Source organism: Lepidochelys olivacea (assembly GCF_965140295.1).
Source record: "Lepidochelys olivacea isolate rLepOli2 genome assembly, chromosome: 12".
NCBI classification, from domain to species: Eukaryota; Metazoa; Chordata; order Testudines; family Cheloniidae; genus Lepidochelys; species Lepidochelys olivacea.
The window spans coordinates 32009133-32015892 of record NC_140422.1 but is presented as its reverse complement, the minus strand read 5'-3'; the positions used below and the strand labels follow the sequence as shown (position 1 = coordinate 32015892).

Here is a 6760-nt window from a genome sequence, read left to right as displayed (position 1 = left end):
CATGAGCTGGCTAATGTGAATGACTGTTGATACAAGTCTGTTCTGTAGCAATTAAATTCACAGTTCACAAGCACAGTGCAGTTGTTTAACTCCTAAGAAATAGGAGATGTTTGTTCATCAATTTATTTGAGGAGTGCTTTGTGAGCCTTTAAGATAAAGGGTGCAATATATAAAAAGGTACATTTTATGATTTTTCAGATCCAGAGTGGTGATGCACTGAACTGAATTTTCCTGCTCTACTGCACGGAGAGAGGTTCTCTGCTGACACATAAACCTTTTATTGCTGCAAAAACTTGCAGAATTCCCCGGGGAAAAAGGATACCAAAACTGGGGAAAGGTACAGTATACATTGAATTAGAGTCACGTTTGAATGCAAAACCGTTTAGTTCCCCCTACCCCCCCAAGCTCTCTCTAGGAACTATCCTATTATTGCTTTGGGTTGTATTTTTCCCTGCAGACACAGAAGAATACAAATTGCATCTCCTTGTTCCTGTGGTGGCAAGTGTGCTGAATGGGGGATTCCCCTAGTGCAGGTGGTAGTACTACAGGAATGGGCAGTACTGAAGTCCAGCAGAGGTTCCTTAGGAGCCCTTCAGTGAAGGTTGCCTGAGAGATGCTGTGACCGGTTGTGTGTCCCATACTGGCAAATAAAGGGTTAATAGGAGAATTAGTACCTATGTAGCCCATCAGGCTACACCTGAGGGAGGGAAGAAGGGCAGGCCCAATTTAGTATTAGGGCCAGCTGAGAAGGAGGATGGGGCACCATACAGGCAGATCTGAAGTGAACTAGCAGAAGAGACTCTGGAGGTGGGGATTGCTAGAGAGGCTGGGAGTAGCCTTGAGAACTCTCTTCAATAGAGAGTTGGGAAGAAGCTGCACAAGAACAGTAGGCGTAGTGGTGGTTGCAGTCCCTTTGAGAGATGCCAGTAAATGGGAAAAGGTAGGAGCAGCCCAGAGAAGTGGTAAAGGATTGTAAGGAACATCCCTTAGCTGCCTAACACACACGGACCCTGGGCTGGAACCCAGAGGAAAGGAGAGGGTAGATCTGGGTTCTCATCCCTTTCCCCCAGCCAGAGAGGAAGTGCAAGTCTCAGGATTAAGAGGCCAAGATTGATGAGTACTGTATGGGAGCTGAAGACCTGTCATAAAGGTTATTAAACTTTGGAGTTTTTCTGTCTGGCTTTTTCCCCTGCCCTGGAAGGGGACTGAATGTGAAAGGTGAGCTGGCCAGAGGGTTGGGACACAGAAGCTGCAGAGCCAGGACCATAGGGACTAGAGTGAAAGAACCCCTTATCGTGGTTTGGGGGGTGGGGTGTTTCAGTGGTGATTTTAATGACAGATGCTTAATCAGTGCCTCTTCCACCTGGGTAGGTCGTGTTCCTCCTGAGCCAATCCCATCCACTTTGGGGCTGACTAGGCTGCTTCTGGGCCCTCTCAATGGAGTGGAATTAGCAGGAAGCTGACAGCACTACACCATTACTTCTGGTGAACTTACCAAGGTCAGTAGCTCCTAGGTCCTTAATTAGAAAAGTAAAACTCCCTCATACAGTTGCTCAGAAATTTTCTGCCAAAACTTTAGTTTGACAGAAAATGGCTTTTTGAATAAAGAGAAATTTTCGTGGCCAAAAAATCTGATTTTTTTGTCAACAATATCAAGGTTTACATTTTCATTTTTTGGATGAAACAATTTTTAGTAACCAACTCTTTTTGGTTTTTGACAGAAACATTTTCACTAACATTTTTCACAGGAGAAAAATATTACTTTGGAACCAGCACTGCTCACTAAAGTTGGTCTTTTCAGATAGGTAGAGCTCACCTGTTAGAGGTTGAGTCCACACAGCTGCAATGAACATGGTAAAAACTCCTTTTTTACTCTCTAGGCTTTCATAATTGCTCAGTGCAATGTTTCAGTGTCAGCTGTCAGTTATAAACCATTTTTTAAAAAGAGAATAGCAATGAGACCGTCATTACACACGCTTACCAGCATTTCTTATACGGAGAAAGCTAAATGTGCTTGGAATGTTTTTACTTGAATGATATTCTAATTTAATTTTTGGTAAAAAGTGTTAAAAGAAAGCTGGCCTGTCTTCTAGCATCCATTACAAACACTGAAGTACTCCAAAGTGCAGTAGGGTACTTTATGCTGCTAATAATTGAGTGATCTTTATGTTAACAGAACTTGCAAGATGGTTTAATGCCTCTTTAGTGACGTTAATATATTCAAGAGTTATATTAATAAGTATTTTGAGTTATAGCTCAGCTTTAAAATGTAATTACATGTTCCTCATACTGTTGCTTATAGTCAAATAAATTCTGCCTTTTCATTCAAAAATTGTCTATGGTGAAACTGTAGCTGCAGTTCCATTCTTTGTTGCCCATAAAGCCACCTCTTGAAGTCACTGGGTTTACACCAGTGTAACAGAGTGGAGTGTGGCAGCATCTGACAGAAACTCAGCTTTCCATAGATTGTTCTTATTGTAACTGACAAACCTATTTTTCATTATTTCTATAGCAGAAAAGTTAAGTAAAATGTTCAATATTGTGTTTTTTAAACCACCATTGTTGGAAAATAGCAGTAATGGGAAATCAGACTTCATGAATAAAGGATAGTCCGTGATTAGTTGTTATGTGGGCTTACTCCATCCTTGAGGACTAGGATAAAATTGTCATGACTGAATACCAATTTTAGCTGGAAAATAGGAGTTTCTTGGCAGGAAACCATGGGGGTTTTTTTTTTGTTTTTTTTTAAAGACTTTATTTTTTTTTCGGAATGAGTTGAGCTTGAAAAACGTGTTGGGGATATGTTCCCTCTTCTTTTTCTCCATTAAGAAGTAAGTCTTCTCATTGAGATTTCAGAGAAAATGAATATTCTGGTATGAGGAGGTACTTATGCCCTCAGGTTTTACCATTATTTTATGTATGGCATATTGAACTGGCAGGGGTAGAATATTCTATTTGCACTGCAGCGACTTATAAAAAAAATAGACATGGGTTCTGTGGAGACCTCCGTTTGGTACTGCTGAATTGGGTGTCAGTCAGCAGTGTGTGATGAATGAGTCAGCAGTTTTTCAGAGCGCAGGGTGTTCTGCTGGGGAAGGATGAGTCAGCAGGTTGTCCTACCACTTTGTTCTGAGATAGCCAGTGCAGTTAAGGGGGGGGGGGGGGAAGCCACAGAAGCCAAGTTTGACTTCATCAGCAATACTTAGAGCAGACTGTGCAGATTCCTATGGAATCTTCAAAAGTGAAGGGAGAAATCACTGCTTTTGGGTGCTTCTGGCTGTCCTTCTCGCCCCAGTCTGCATCTTTGAATGGAGCCTGGCCTATTGTGCCCTTAGCAATGATTCTTAAAGGGTTGACTTTCCAAAAATAGCACAACCCATTTTGCACCTGTAACTCTTTACTTACAAACACCTGGGCATGCCTTTGCAATTGCCAGCACGTGTGTGTGTGTGTGACAGACACTAACTTGTGTGCACACAAATGGGTTTTGCACATGTCAATGTAATCACTTGTGTTGTGCAAGTTATAGCAGCTCTCGGAGTTAAGTGGTTAGTCCATGAAATGTGCACATGCAGATGCATGTGTAAAATGTTGTGTGCACACAAATGAGCTATGGCTAAAGTCCATCTGCAAATTAAAAACTAACTTCAGCCACTGATGAACATGTTTTAACTATCCATTCAGACAAAGGCAGATCTACATTTATTATTTTCAGTTAGAATTACTGCTAATTATTAGGGTTGTCTAGCGATTAAAAAAATTGTGATTAAAAAAATTGCAATTTAAAAAAAATAATAATCGTGCAATTAATTGCGCTGTTAAACAATAAGAGAATACCATTTTTATTTAAATATCTTTGGATGTTTTCTACATTTTCAAATATATTGATTTCAGTTACACACAGAATACAAAGTGTACAGCGCTCACTTTATATTTTTTATTACAAATATTTGTGCTGTAAAAAACACAAGAAATAGTATTTTTCAATTCACTGCATACAAGTACTGTAATGCAATCTCCTTACATGAAAGTTGAACTTACAAATGTAGAATTAAGTACAAAAAAACTGCATTAAGAAAAACAATGAAAAATCTTTAGCGCCTACAAGTCCACTCAGTCCTGAGCCAGTCACTCAGACAAACAAGTTTGCTTACATTTGCAGGAGATAATGCTGTCCGCTTCTTGTCACCTGAAAGTGAGAACAGACGTTCGCATGGCACTGTTGTAGCCAGTGTTGCAAGATATTTACAGGCCAGGTGTGCTAAAGATTCATATATCCCTTCATCTTAAACCACCATTCCAGAGGACGTGTCCATGCTGATGGCAGGTTTGGCTCGATAATGATCCAAAGCAGTGTAGACCAATGCATGTTTGCTTTCATCATCTGCGTAAGATGCCAACAGCAGAAGATTGATTTTCCTTTTTTATGGTTCGGGTTCTGTAGTTTCCGCATCAAAGTGTTGTTCTTTTAAGACTTCTGAAAGCATGCTCCACACCTCGTCCCTCTCAGATTTTGGAAGGCACTTCAGATTCTTAAACCTTGTGTTGAGTGATGTAGCTAGCTATCTTTAGAAATCTCATATTGGTACCTTCTTTGAATTTTGTCAAATCTGCTGTGAAAGTGTTCTTAAAACAAACAACATGTGCTGGGTCATCATCTGAGACTGCTATAATATGAAATACATAGCACAGTGTGGGTAAAACAGGACAGGAGACATGCAATTCTCCCCCAAGGAGCTCAGTCAAAATTGAATTAATGCATTACCTTTGTAATGAGCATCATCAGCATGGAGCATGTCCTCTGGAATGGTAGCTGAAGCATGAAGGGGCATATAAACGTTTAGCATATCTGGCATGTAAACACCTTGCAATGATGGCTACAAAAGTGCCATGCGAACACCTGTTTTCACTTTCTGGTGACCTTGTAAATAGGAAGCCGGAAGCATTATTGCCCGTAAATGTAAACAAATGTGTTTGTCTTAGCTATTGGCTGAATAAGAAGTAGGACTGAGTGGACTTGTAGGCTCTAAAGTTTGACATTGTTTTTGAGCGTAGTTATGTTACCAAAAAAAATTTACATTTTCTAAGCTGCACTTTCACAATAAAGGGCTTGCGTTATAGTAATTTTATGAGGTGAATTGAAAAATACTATTTCTTTTGTTTATCATTTTTACAGCGTAAATATTTGCAATAAAAATAATATAAAGTGAACACTGTACACTTTATATTGTGTTGTAATTTAAATTAATATATTTGAAAGTGTAGAATAACTAGTTAATAAATTGTTAATATAATTAAAAATAGTTAAATATAAATAGTTAATAAATTTCAATTGGTATTCTATTGTTTAACAGTGCGATTAAAACTGCGATTAATCACGATTCATTTTTTTTGAGTTAATCGCGTGAGTTAACTGTGATTAACTGACAGCCCTACTAATTATACCAGGTAAGACATTAGCTCTAACCCTCTTTTTGTGTTTAGTGAAATCCTAGTTCTTTAATTCACACGTCAAAATCACTTATATTGGAAGCTATAATATTATCACAAATAAAGTCTATGATATCAAATTGCTATGGAACAAAGCTTTTGTTATGTCCATTCTTTTTCATTATAAAGCTTATACATCTTCTATTCATGACTGTTAAAGATTGATACATATTTAACTTGTTTATATTTCCTTGGTAAGGAAAATGCTGATTAAGAACTGCTGTGAAAAGCAATTTTACTTTTCCCATGGTTATTGCCTTGCTTTTTGACTCAGGTTATTATTTACACGGTTGCCATATTCCCAAGACTCCATCATAAATGAGCTGCAAAACCCAGTGGTGTGTCCTGGTCAGGTAAATAAATGGAGACAAAATACTCTACGTGATCTTGCTGTTCACTTTTCGTATCCAGTGTGTTTTATGTCTGGTAGATAAGCTCAATAAATGTTATGTTTTATGCATTTGTGCCACAAATATTCCATTTGATTCCTAATGGTTCATGAAATGTCTTCTGCAAACCTTTGAGGGGCTGTCAGACTGAACCATGGAAAATATATTCCCTACTAAATTCATTTTTCACAGTTTTACTGTATCATGTTTATCCTGTTCTTACTTCTCTAAACTGTATAGATTGCAAAATTTTATATTTTGGACCTGATCTGCCTCTTGTTTGTAGGAGTCACTCCACAGAAGCCAGCAGGTTTACACTGACACAAAATGGGTGTGAACTAGGTTCTGTGTATGCTGCTGCATTCTAACCTATGCAATCTTTTATTAACATAAGAATAAATACCAATCCCTGTTAAAATTATACAAGTCTTGATTTTTTTTTAAACATACAAAATGAAGACAGTTTAGAAAATTGAGTCAGTGTAGGTTTGAAATCTATCAGAGAGGTCTCAGGCCAGGAAGTTAATATGCTGTTAAATCAACCACTTGTACCTACAGCTTGTAGAATGGATCACCCATAGTTCCTGATACAACATGACTTACTATTTCTGACTTGGGTGGAAAAAGTTGAATGAGACTGCTGTAGCAGAGGACTAACCCAACTTCAACTTCTTTTGGCCTTTGCTCATTTAAGTGAGAATCTGACCACCCTTTCGAAGACTGTTTTAACATAGTGTTTTGCACTTCCCCCTTTGTTTTTAAAGTGCAGTTATACTCTGAAAAGTGACTGTAATGATAACATTGTGGAGTTGTTTGTTTGTTTGTTCTCAGTAAGTATATACATATTAATTATTTCACTGGAAAAAAGATAGGAGTTTGTT

The 6760-nt window shown here is 38.3% G+C and overlaps 1 long non-coding RNA gene across 1 annotated transcript; it reads left to right on the top strand.

The window, feature by feature from the left end:
• The first annotated feature begins 206 nt into the window (after positions 1–206).
• On the top strand, positions 207–5843 carry LOC311528832. Its single transcript, XR_014713713.1, has 3 exons — positions 207–337; positions 1372–1499; positions 5765–5843. It is a non-coding gene; the product is annotated as an uncharacterized lncRNA (long non-coding RNA).
• The last annotated feature ends 917 nt before the right edge of the window (positions 5844–6760 follow it).